This window comes from Triticum aestivum, chromosome 1B (assembly GCF_018294505.1).
Source record: "Triticum aestivum cultivar Chinese Spring chromosome 1B, IWGSC CS RefSeq v2.1, whole genome shotgun sequence".
NCBI classification, from domain to species: Eukaryota; Viridiplantae; Streptophyta; class Magnoliopsida; order Poales; family Poaceae; genus Triticum; species Triticum aestivum.
This window is the reverse complement of record NC_057795.1, coordinates 401,055,109-401,068,511: the sequence shown is the minus strand read 5'-3', so window position 1 is coordinate 401,068,511 and position 13,403 is coordinate 401,055,109. Positions and strand designations below refer to the sequence as shown.

Below are 13,403 nucleotides of genomic sequence, written 5' to 3'. Positions count from 1 at the left end.
GGCAACCATGTCTCCACAACTCGCAGCCGGGACTAGATGATGGATCTCGAGATCCGATCACCAAGCCTCTGGCCGACCATCTTTGGCGACGAAGATGACCACCACCATTGACAACGAGACGACGCCAAACGAAGTAGGGCGCTGCCAGCGTGCGTCCTGGCCAGCACCACCAGCGCTAGGCCCGTCCTGGACCACGCCTCATAGCCGAGGGCAACGGCTAGCGCTGCCACGACGAGGACGCGGACCGGAAGCCCAGATACGGCCCACCCGTGCGCCGCCACGTGGCCACCACCAAGCGCCGTTCAGGGGCAGCCCCGCCGCCTTGAGGGCCGCCGCCTCACGGGCAGCAGGCGCCAGCCCCCGGCAGAACACCGCCGCGCGCCACCGACCACCGCGAGATCTGCGCGAGAACGGCGAGTACGCCCCGCCGCCACCTTCCTTGGGGACCACGCGGGCTTCGGCGGTGTCCCCTCCGGCGGCGGCGAAGCGGAGGAGGAGCGGCTGGCGGCGCGGTTAGGGTTAGGGGAGGGGAGGAGCGGGGAGATCTGATCACGGGTTAGGCAAGGGACATGCGCCAAGAGCGTAACTGCAAGTGTTCAAGGTTCGCAAATTTCACTCCCAGGCCCAGTACTCTGCTACATACAAAACGCAGGAATAAGTTCGTTTTTCATTCTGAAATTGTACCTGATCTGCGTAATTTGCAAGGTTTTCTACCTCAGGCTACCGTCTTCTGAAGAAATTGTACTGTGAGTCTGAGAGGATATGCATGAGCGGTCATGGCAGATAGAAGCCGAAGTGATGAGCATACTCCATTTCAAATTATTGAGCTGAAATGAATTAAATACAGCATGGAGACATTACTCTGTGTGTGTGTGTGTTTGTGTGTATAAAGATCTGTTGCATTTATGGAATCTGGAAGCTGCAGTGATCAGTACCGTGGTATTACTATACGTGGGGGATATTTGTATGCATACACGCCATGATGGGTGATGATCCCCTCTGTAAATGCATCAGATTTGTGAAGCATTGGCACATGCATGCGCATGTTACTTTCTCTCAGGATATATACCATTACCAGCAAGTACATAAAATTACCTTCATCTGAATATCCACAAGAACTATAACCCAGCAAGCGAGTTTTTAACGCCTGATTTCTTCGTCACCCCTAATTAACCTTAGGTCTATCCATGTTTTTGTACCATAATCTACTGACAAGTACAGTATACTAGCTAGGCAACGTCACATGCATGGGCGCTGGTACAGAAAAATAGGCATCAGCAAATAGGATCTGCATTTTGGATGTATCAGCTTGACATCACCTGCTACATACATCTACAATCGATTGCTACAGTAAAAAACATGGGAAGAAAGGCACGCTCTCGCAAGCACAGCTGACATTATGATCTGCTTGTACGTACACCATCTAAATGACTTGAACAAAATTTCAAATATTATGAGATTTCCCCGATCGATTAAGATTCTATATATATATTTATGTCTGCTAGCTCGTCCCTGATTCACCGAAAACGTCAAGAAAATTAAGCTTGCAGTGCCTTCAAAGTTTCTAATAACTCATCCCAGCTCCTCATCCCTGGCGTCGTTCTTCATTATTTCCCCAGCTGACAGAAACTCGACGCACGAAAATTCGAAAAGCCACAAATATCCGTAAAGCCCAACTGAACTGCATATACTACTATGATCCATATGACGGGAGAGAGAGAGAGAGAGAGAGAGAGAGAGAGAGAGAGAGAGAGAGAGAGAGAGAGAGAGAGAGAGAGAGAGAGAGAGATGCAGGAGATGGATGAGACGACGGTGATCGACCGGTGTATGTACTGATGAAATGGCACTGAGATATTGGCGCGGCTCAATCAGATTATACCGAGAAGCATATGCTTCTGCAACACGATGACCTGAGTGAGCCGAGCCAATACCGCAGCTGCGATTTCATTTCGTCCTTGTTTTCTTTCTTCCCCTAGCTAGCACTAGCAGCCGACCTCGAGAGATGGCCTTGAAGCAAAGCAACATATAGGCGCGCGACAATGGAGATCAACGCATACTGCATAGAGCCATTGATGCGTGCGTGCAGCATGAGCATACCTGGATCGATCGGCCTGGAATGGATTTCTGGGAATGCAAGCGCATGTGAGGGAGAGCAGCAGGTGATAGCTAGCTAGCTAGGGTTTGAAGGGAAGGGAAGGGAAGTGCGTTTGGTCGAAGCAGACCGCCCCCTGCCGGCCAACTTATATGGACCTTCCGGCCCCTTCCCGGCCCTCACTCTCCTTGTGTTGGTGGCCATTGAATTCCCCCGGCTACCAAGCTACCAAACGTGTACAACATCGACAGGCTGCAGCATTAATAGAAAATTTCTCTCTCCCTCAACTCTCTCTCTCTCTCTCTCTCTGGCGCAAAGACATAAATGAGATTCCCTCGATTTCTGTTGGGCGATCGATGGATGAATGCACGTATACGTACGTACGTATGCCCGGTCGTCCATTCGAGCTAGTTATACGCTTATACTACGACGTACGTGCTGCGTGCCTCGCAATTTTACAGCTTGATCGAGCACCACGTGACGCGTGCACGAAACCCTCGAGTCTTGGCGACTGATTTTGCCAGGATATACGTGGGCTGTGCCCGCGCGCGCGTTGCCTGGATCGAGAGGGGATGCCTGGGAGCTCCGCGGTTGGAGGGCAAAAGGGACGGGGCAGGGAGGGCCGGCCGGTGCTAGTGGCCGTGCCGGTGCCGGTGCCGGTGCGGGTGGACCTCTCTTTCACTGCGGCGCAGGCAGAGGCAGGCCGGGGTTAATGCAAAGGGAATCTCGTCCTGCCGCGCCAACTTATTGCATGTATGCGCGCCCATCCACATCCACTGCATGCGAGTGTGCTGTCTTGAATGCATCTCGTCCCCATCCCTTTGCATCGGTCCGACGGCGAGCCAACTTTGCTTGCATCTCGTGGACCGTGAATCCATGTTCGTCTATCAGGATTCCCTTTCCCCCCGCTCGTTTAGGTCTCTCTTTTTCTTTTTCTTTTTCCTTTGAAATGAAAAGATATATCATGCTCTACCTTTGTATACTACTCCATGTTGAATCATAGATGTGCTTTAGGCCTATATGAACAATGATTCCTGGTTAATCTTGAGGCCCATGTGACATATGGCAGGTGGTGAGAAGTTTAGTACCATTTTGCTAGTTGAGGAGAGCTCAGACCCCTTTATAAGGTAATGCTCTACCACTTGCCATTGGGAGCTTGGGAAGAGGAGTGATACACGCGTGCTCCTCCTCCGCCGCCCGCTTTGTCAGGACGCGCGCGTCGCGGGATGAGCCGAGCCGACCCTTCTCCCACTAGTAGAAAATGGGACAATGGTACAGGCCGGGTCAGCCCATTAGTCCCGGTTCAGTCCAGAACCGGGACCAATGGTGGCATTGGACCGGTTCGTGAGCCCCGGGGGCCGGCCGGGCCACGTGGTCATTGGTTCCGGTTCGTCTGAACCTTTTGGTCCCGGTTGGTGGAACGAACCGGGATCAATGGGCCTCGCTCCTGGCCCACCACCATTGGTCCCGGTTGGTGGCTTGAACCGGGACCAAAGGCAACCCTTTAGTCCCGGTTCGTGCCACCAACTGGGACTAAAGGGTTGGTCCTCGTTGCGGTCAGAGTTTAGTCCCACCTCGTCAACCGAAGGACGCTCATACCGGTTTATAAGCCCCTCCCTCTCTGCCTTGTTGAGCTCCTCTCAAAGTGAAAATAGATGCCCTTATATAGGGAATTTGACCTAAATTCATATTGAATTTCTCTGAAGTTAGTAGAAATTTCTTATGAATTTAGGTTGAATTCTCTCTATAAGCGCATCTATGCTCATTTTTTTAGTAAAGTTAATCACAACTATTTTTTTCTTCTATTTATTTCTGAGTAGTTTTTATATAGTTTTTTTATTTTCTGCTATATTTATTTTTTTCTATTTTTTCTGAGTTGTAATAAGTCATTAAAAATAAAAAGAGGCCAATGCTCGTTAATTAGCTTCAAGCCTTTCGGAATAGTGTAAACTGCACTGCGCATAGCTCTGTGCAGTCTACCCTATTCCTCAAGGCTTGAGGCTAAGCAACGTGCAAGTTAGCATTGAGCCTCTTCTGCATCGTCTCTGCACTCAGGGCTTATAAACCGCTGCGAGTGCCTCTCGCTTGGCGAGGTGGGACTAAAAAACAGCCGCATAAAGAATCAACTAAAAAACTCTTTTACCGGTTCATGCCACGAACCGGTACTAAAATGTGCTTGTGGGGCACCAGCCTTAAAACATGTACCAAATAAAATGCCTTTGTAACAGGCTTAGAACTGGTACTGAAGGAATCAACTAAAAAGCTTTTATAAACCTCTAGTATTATGAAACTAAAATTATATAAAATTTTGTTACAAACTTTAATAGCAAAAAGAATTATCATAAAAGAAAATAAATAAATAATTAGAATTCTGTTCAAAACATTAAAAGCAAAAAGAATTATCATAAAAGAAAATAAATAAGTAATTAGAATTTTGTTACAAATTTTGAATGGAAAAAAAATTATCATAAAAGAAAATAAATAAGTAATTAGAATTCTGTTCAAAACATTAAAAGCAAAAAGAATTATCATAAAAGAAAATAAATAAGTAACTAGAATTTTGTTACAAACTTTAATAGCAAAAAGAATTATCATAAAAGAAAATAAATAAGTAATTAGAATTCTGTTCAAAACATTAAAAGAAAAAAGAATTATCATAAAAGAAAATAAATAAGTAATTAAAATTTTGTTACAAACTTTAATAGCAAAAAGAATTATCATAAAAGAAAATAAATAAGTAATTAGAATTCTGTTCAAAACATTAAAAGCAAAAAGAATTATCATAAAAGAAAATAAATAAGTAATTATAATTTTGTTACAAACTTTAATAGCAAAAAGAATTATCATAAAAGAAAATAAATAAGTAATTAGAATTCTGTTCAAAACATTAAAAGAAACAAGAATTATCATAAAAGAAAATAAATAAGTAATTAGAATTATGTTCAAAACATTAAAAGCAAAAAGAATTATCATAAAAGAAAATAACTAAGTAATTAGAATTTTGTTACAAACTTTAATAGCAAAAAGAATTATCATAAAATAAAATAAATAAGTAATTAGACGGGTGCATTGGTACCGGTTGGTGGTACCAACCGGGACCAATGACCCACCTTTAGTCCCGGTTGGTGCCTCCAACCGGGACCAAAGGTCTCTTTTTCCTGCCCTTTGGCCTTTGGTAGCTCCAACCGGGACTAAAGGGGGCATTAGTCCCGGTTTGTACCACAAACTGGGACCAATGCCTTTGCTATATAAGTAGCACTTAGAAAAATTTCAGAACCGTCCATCCCCACTTCAATCTCTTCTCCTGCTATCCCCCGACGGCGGCGAATCCATCCACGACACCGGCAGGCTGCTCGAGCCAGACCGAGCCCCGCGCCGCCCCATCCCGCGCCGCCCCGACGCCGTCCCACGTCACCCCGGGCCGCGCCGCCCCAACACCGTCGCCGCCCCGCCCCGCCCCGCGCCGCACCTCGCCGTCGTCGTCGTCGTCGTCGTCGCCGTCGCCGTGAGCAACTAATTTAATTTGACGTTAGTTAATTTAGATGTGTAGTTAATTTTGTTAGATTTTTTTAGATTTTTTTGTAGTTCATAGATTTTTTTTGTTAGATGTGTAGCTCATAGATTTTTCTGTTAGATTTTTTTCATATTGTGTAATTAATTTGTTCATATTGTGTTAGATTTTTTATGTTAATAGATTTTTTTGGTGATATTATTGTTGAATATGCATGTTTGTATGTTCATATATATGCAAAGATCGAATATGTCAAATTTTTATGATTTTTTTCTGTTGTAATTTTGTTCATAGAATTTTAATGATTTTTTTGTTCATAGTATTTTCTTTGTCAACTTATGGGAAAATTGTGAATGATATAAGTCATTTATGAATATGTTCATATTTAGAATAGAGGAAAAATGAAAAAATAAGAAGAGAAAGTGTTTAATATAATTAGTTAGAAAAATAATAGAACTATAGTTAAACTAGTTTATTTTTAGTAAGTTCTACTTTATTTTATTTATAGTAAGTGCTTCATATATAGTTGAACTAGCTAGTTGATTTAATAAACTACTTTATTTTACTATATATATAAGTAGTTTGGTTTTAGTAAGTACTACTTTATTTATTTATAGTAAGTGCTTAGTAGTTGAACTAGTTGATTTAATTAATAAAACTACTTTATTTAACTATATATAGAAGTAGTTCCCGCATCGACGTCGGCGATGCCTATCCCGCATCCTTGTCGTCGTCGACTCGGCGGTGGAGGCCTGCTTGATCAGGGCCATGTTCGGGAATGGGCTCCGTCGGGCTGGTATTAGGAGGTGCTACCTTCCGGGGGACATAGGTTGGTGAGGAGGCAGCCTGTTGTTGACCCGATCCTTGTTTGGTGGCGGTCGCGTGGGCCAGTGGCGGTGCCGAGACTTATGGACACCGCGGAGGTGGTACGTCACCATGTCAGCGAGGAGGACGAGCACGTCCGTCGCTACATGGTTGCATTGGAGGGCAGGTTCGACAATACCTGGAAGATTCTTCAGGGATCTCACTGGAGCTATGATCCTGTGATGGTTCCTTATCTTTGGGTGTCCACCGCCCGCGACGATACCCGTCGGGCGCTACGGTTCTAGTTGTATTAGTGATGCTATATTAGTGATAATATTCGACGATGTACGGACACCAAGATATGATGTACTTTTGCTTATAATTGAATGCATGTTAATTTGAATACTACTTTATTTTATGATTTGGTTATGCTTATTTTATGATTTTGTTTTGCTTATTGAATGCTCATATTAGAAAAGTTCTCCTTCATTCCCGTGTGCTAGACAATTTGGTGTAATAATGCACTCGGGAATGAAAGGAGGAGCTACGTACCATCACCGATAGTCAACCCGTGATTAATAATAATGATCTAGTTTAATATTTGAATTATGAACATAGGCCAGAAATGTCGTACTCGGACGATGAAAACCGCCCGGGGGAGTGTGACTAGTGCCACGACTACCGAGGTATGTGCGACAGGTTCATTGAGCTGGACGAAGATCGGCGCTTCAGCATTAAGCTCAAGGAGACCTTCGATGTTCATACGGTACGCAACGACGACAATAATTTTTTTCGTAATTAAGCACGACTTCAACTATTTTAACGTGTATTTTTCATCTTTTCCAATTCAACTAGATTATCCCATGCTATGCAAGACGCTATGTCTTGGAGAGGATGGGTTTTGAAGACCATGAAAGTATGGAAACCAAATAAATTCTTCTAAGAACCCATCATTGTGTGGATTTTCAAGTAAAGTTGTACAATGCTGAGAGTGTAACCCATTTTGGTTGCAAAAATTGGGAAGCACTTTGCAAGATGTATGGTTTTGATGAGGGTATGCTTGTCACCATGGATCTTGGTGATCCTACAATCGAGCAAGACAGACCTTCATTTTGGGTCCTTGTGGATACACCTCCAATTCTCCCCCCATGTGAGCTTAACATAGTTATTAAGTAATTTATATTGTTTATTTCAAAATAGTTGACATCTTATTTCCATTGACAGCTTATTTTCATTCTTCAAAGAATGTGCGGAAGATGGTAGACAAAACCCACTACACCGATGGCTCCGAATTAACTTATAGGGAGAAAAATCATCTGATCGCATTTTGTACTGATCTTGAGAATTACAATGTCTACAATCGAACTCCTCAACATTATGGTCAATACATTCCACTAGTGCACGTGTTGAACTACGGTAACTACCATGGAGATACTCTGGTAAGATTTTTTTACTATTACGACATCCGTGGATCTTTTTGCACACTTCTAAAACTAGTACATCATTGCTAACTACGAAGTTATTACTATGTTTTTCAACAGGTAACCCCGAATGATTGTGTGCCTCATCTAATGTATACGCACGGTAGCCTTCATGTTTTGAACATACAACCAGGTCTTCCTATGAATCTGAACTGTCCATACCGGGTTTCTAAAAGAAGTGGAGACATGACAATCAAAGAATGGAAAAAAATGTATGGACAGTCATAAGGAGCTTCTTGGAAGCAAAAGGCAGCGAAGCGCAAGAATTGGAGACAGGATGATCTCCATTCTTCATAATGGAGAGTCAGGGTCTATATTATTTTATGTTATTTTACCTTAAGGGTGTTTAGGTCCTACCTGATACTGATGATCATGTGCTAAGAACAATTATGTAGGGTTGGGTTCGATGACTATGAGGATGATGATTGTATGACTTATTATTAGTAACGAGTAGAAGTTGTATGATGATGCATGATTAGTAGGACTTGTTATTATATATGATGACGTATGATGCGAGCATGCATGAGTTATTATATTAGCGGGTGAAATAAACATAGCAGCAGCGTTGGTAAACCAAGGACGAAGATATAAGAGAGGACACTTCTCTCTATTAGCTAGCTAATAACAACGTAAAAATAACCCCCAAAACCCCTAAAGCAGCCACTTTTTCTTTTAAAAAAAGAAAAACGTCGCCTTTTGGTCCTGGTGGCCCCCCTGCCTGGGCTCAGCGCACCGGCCACGTGGAGGACCATCTGTCCCGGTTCGTGTTAGAACCGGGACTAAAGGTGGGAGGCATTAGTAACGACCCTTTAGTCCCGGTTCAAGAACCGGGACTAAAGGCCCTTACGAACCGAGACAAATGCCATGTTTTCTACTAGTGTGTGTTGACTAAAGGTGGAAAGAAATACTTCATGACTCTGATTGATGATTCCACTAGATTCTGCTATGTGTATTTGTTAAATACTAAGGATGAGGCTCTACACTACTTTAATGTCTATAAGGCTAAAGTTGAGAACCAACTTGAGAAGAAAATAAAACGAGTCCGGTCTGATCATGGTGGAGAGTACTTTTCTAATGAGTTTGATGTATTCACTACGAAACATGGAATTATTCATGAGAGGACGCCTCCCTAGTCACCCCAGTCAAACGGGGTTGCCGAACAGAAAAAACTTACTCTAACTGATTTGGTTAACGCCATGTTAGATACATCAGGTTTATCCAAGGCATGGTGGGGGTTGGGGGGGTGTATTGACATCATGTCATGTCCTGAATATAGTTCCCGCAGAGGACAATGAGACTACTCCCTATGAGCAATGGGAAGAAAAGAACTTCACTCTCTTACTTGCGCGCTTGGGGCTGTTTGGCAAAAGTCAACGTGTCGATAACCAAAAAATGGAAGTTGGGACCAAAGACTATGGACTGCATTTTTCTTGGCTAAGCCAAGCATAGCGTTGGCTATAGATTTCTAGTGATGAAATTTGATGTACATGACATGAAGGTCGGTACGTTCATGGATTCTAGGGATGCTACATTCTTTGAGGATATTTCCCCATGAGAGATATGCAAAGCACCTCTAGACTAGAATCTGATGAGACTCGTGAACCTGCCATTTCAATGGAATATTATGAACATAAAAGTGATGAGAGTTCCATGGAGGATGAGAAGGAAGCTCCTGTTAGGAGCAAGAGATAGAGGACTGCAAAGTCTTTTGGTGATGATTTCCTCGTGTACCTCGTGGATGATGACACTCCCAGTTCCATTTCAGAAGCCTATGCATCTCCGGATGCTGACTACTGGAAGGATGCGGTCCGTAGAGAGATGGATTCCATCTTGGCTAATGGGACATGGGAGATCACTGATTGTCCTTATGGTTGCGAACCATTGGGATGTAAGTGGGTGTTCAAAAGGAAGCTTAGGCCCGATGGTATTGTTGAGAAGTACATGGCTAGACTTGTGACCAAGGGTTATACCCAGAAAGAAGAAGAGGATTTCTTCGATACTTACTCACCTGTGGCTAGACTAACAACCATTCGAGTGTTACTCGCTTTGGCTGCCTCACATGGTCTTCTCGTTCACCAGATGGACGTTAAGACGACTTTCCTTAACGGAGAGCTAAACGAGGAAATTTACATGCAACAGCCGAATGTCTTTGTAGTAAATGGTCATGAAAGAAAGGTGTGTGCTACCTCTTGAGCACTGCGTTGGTTTTCCCTTGAAGAGGAAAGGGTGATGTAGCAAAGTAGCGTAAGTATTTCCCTCAGTTTTTGAGAGCCAAGGTATCAATCTAGTAGGAGGCTCCTCAAAAGTCCCACGCACCTACACAAACAAACAAGAACCTTGCAACCAACGCGATAAAGGGGTTGTCAACCCCTTCACGGAAACTTGCAAAAGTGAGATCTGATAGATATAATAAGATAAGATAAATATTTTTGGTATTTTTATGATATAGATTAGAAAGTAAAAGATGCAAATAAAAGTAGATGGAAAACTTATATCATAAAAGATAGAGCCGGGGGCCATAGGTTTCACTAGTGGCTTCTCTCAAGATAGCATAAGTATTATGGTGGGTGAACAAATTACTGTCGAGCAATTGATAGAAAAGTGCATAGTTATGAGAATATCTAGGCATGATCATGTATATAGGCATCACGTCCGCAACAAGTAGATCGAAACGATTCTGCATCTACTACTATTACTCCACACATCGACCGACTCATGCCTGCATCTACAGTATTAAGTTCATAAGAACAGAGTAACGCATTAAGAAAAATGCAATATGATATAAAACCCATCTTTTTATCCTCGATGGCACGAATACAATATGTGCCTTGCTACCCCTGCTGTCACTGGGAAAGTGAAATATCATGGATGTCGCCTAGAGGGGGGTGAATAGGCGTTTTAAAATAATTATGGTTTAGGCTTGAACAAATGCCGAATAAACCTAATGGTTAATTTGTCAAGCACAAAACCTACAACAACTAGGCTCACCTATGTGCACCAACAACTTATGCTAAGCAAGATAAGCAACTATGTGATAGCAAGATATATGACAAGAACAATATGGCTATCACAAAGTAAAGTGCATAAGTAAAGAGCTCGGGTAAGAGATAACCGAGGCACGCGGAAACGACGATGTATCCCGAAGTTCACACCCTTGCGGATGCTAATCTCCGTTTGGACCGGTGTGGAGGCACAATGCTCCCCAAGAAGCCACTAGGGCCACCGTAATCTCCTCACGCCCTCGCACAATGCAAGATGCCGTGATTCCACAAAGGGACCCTTGAGGGCGGTCACCGAACCCGTACAAATGGCAACCCTTGGGGGCGGTCACCGAACCCGTACACTTTGGCAACCCTTGGGGCGGTCACCGGAACCAGTCAAATTGCTCGGGGCGATCTCCACAACCTAATTGGAGACCCCAGCGCTTGCCTGGAGCTTTACACCACAATGATTGAGCTCCGAACACCACCAACCGTCTAGGGCGCCCAAGCACCCAAGAGGAACAAGCTCAAGGGCACCAAGCACCCAAGAGTAATAAGCTTCTCAACTTGTAACTTCCACGTATCACGTGGAGAACTCAAACCGATGCACCAAATGCAATGGCAAGGGCACACGGAGTGCCCAAGTCCTTCTCTCTCAAATCCCACCGAAGCAACTAATGCTAGGGAAGAAAATGAGAGGAAGAACAAGAGGGAGAACACCAAGAACTCCAAGATCTAGATCCAAGGGGTTCCCCTCACATAGAGGAGAAAGTGATTGGTGGAAATATGGATCTAGATCTCCTCTCTCTTTTCCCTCAAAAACTAGCAAGAATCCATGGAGGGATTGAGAGTTAGCAAGCTCGAAGAAGGTCAACAATGGGGGAAGAACACGAGCTCAAAGGATAAGGTTCATTGGGGAAGAATACCCCCTTTTATAGGACCTCCCGAATCCAACCATTATGTGCTCAGGTCGTGCACAAGCGGTACTACCGCTTGGAGGAGCGGTACTACCGCTTAGCACGGTCAAAACAGCCCAACGAGAGAGAAAACACGAGTTTTGGTCCCGAGCGGAAGTAGCCACGGAAGTAGCCACGGTAGTACTGCTCCAAGCGGTAGTACCGCTCCCAAGAGCGGTAGTAAAAAATTACTTCCGCTCCTGTCCGCGGTAGTACCGCTGCAGCCTTTTCAGAACATCAAAACTGACACAACTTCTGCAAACAAACTCCGAATTCGACGAAACCAAGTTTGTTGGAAATCTAGCGACAAGGGCTAATACAATCTTGATAGAAATATCAATAATAAGCAAATGATAAAAGCCCCAAAAGAAAATGGTGAGAACCCTTCCTCGGATAAGACCGGTAAAACAATCAACACCGAAAACATCATAGAAGACGCATGCAAACTCCGTTTTCGATGAACTCAAGCTTGTCATCAAGATGACCATAAGCTCTAAGACTCACAAGGAGAACTAAACAACAACCAAGAAACATGATGCAAGGATGCAATGGTTTGAGCTCTCAACGAACGATACGATCAAGCTACTCACTTGAGAGCCCCCCTTAATAGTACGGCTATCGATCCTATAACCCGGTCTCCCAACTACCACCATGAGACCGGTAAAATAGAAAACCTATCAAGGGCAAACCTTTGCCTTGCACATGATCCACTTGAGCTAGATGATGACGATCTTGTCCTCCTCAAGATGGACCACCTTTCTTGATTGCGTTGGGTCGATGGAGACTAAATGATTTCTCCCCCATACTCCACTATGGGTGAGCCACTCTTCGGCACATCTTCACAAGTCCATTGACAACACAATGGCTGGAAAGCTTCAAGCACTTGATATCTTTGTGATGCTCCACTTGAACTTGCACACAGCAATCTTGATGATGATCACCATTTGATGTCATCCTCTCCATGGGTTGAGTGATATCTTCCTCTTGACGCAAGCCCATGAACACGTACCTAACCCCACATAGACCTTGGGTTAGTACACAAAGCACAATGGACAATGCTTACCATGCCATGGGATCACTTGATCCCTCTCGGTACATCTTCTACGCTTTGTGAGTTGATCAACTTGATTCATTCTTGACTTAGTCTTGATCAACCTTGAATATTTCCAACTATCTTCATTTGTATGATGTCTTGAAGGTAAACATGAATGATCACACAATCTTCTTATTCAAGACATGCTTTCAATAAGCTCAACTCTCACATGAACAATCTTTGGATAATTCCTTAATAGCACCTTGGTCAACACAAACTCTCCTTAAAACCAACACATGTACTCCAAGAAAAGCCTATGGACAAAACCTTCAAATATAACTCAAGGCAACCATCAGTCCATAGAGATTGTCATCAATTACCAAAACCAAACATGGGGGCACCGCATGTTCTTTCAATCTCCCCCATTTTGGTAATTGATGACAATCACTTTCAAGAGAGTTTATATAAGGAATTATGCATAACCATGCAATGGAACAACCAATGATGCATGAGTAAGAGATGCAAATGCTTAGGAACAAAACCAA

The 13,403-nt window shown here is 43.7% G+C and overlaps 1 long non-coding RNA gene across 1 annotated transcript; it reads right to left on the bottom strand.

Moving 5' to 3' along the window:
- Nucleotides 1-786: 786 nt before the first annotated feature.
- On the bottom strand, nt 787-2,193 carry LOC123091746 (uncharacterized). The gene is made up of 2 exons (XR_006443456.1): nt 2,039-2,193; nt 787-1,994 (listed from the first exon to the last, which is right to left on the bottom strand). It is a non-coding gene; the product is annotated as an uncharacterized lncRNA (long non-coding RNA).
- Between the last annotated feature and the right edge of the window lie 11,210 nt (nt 2,194-13,403).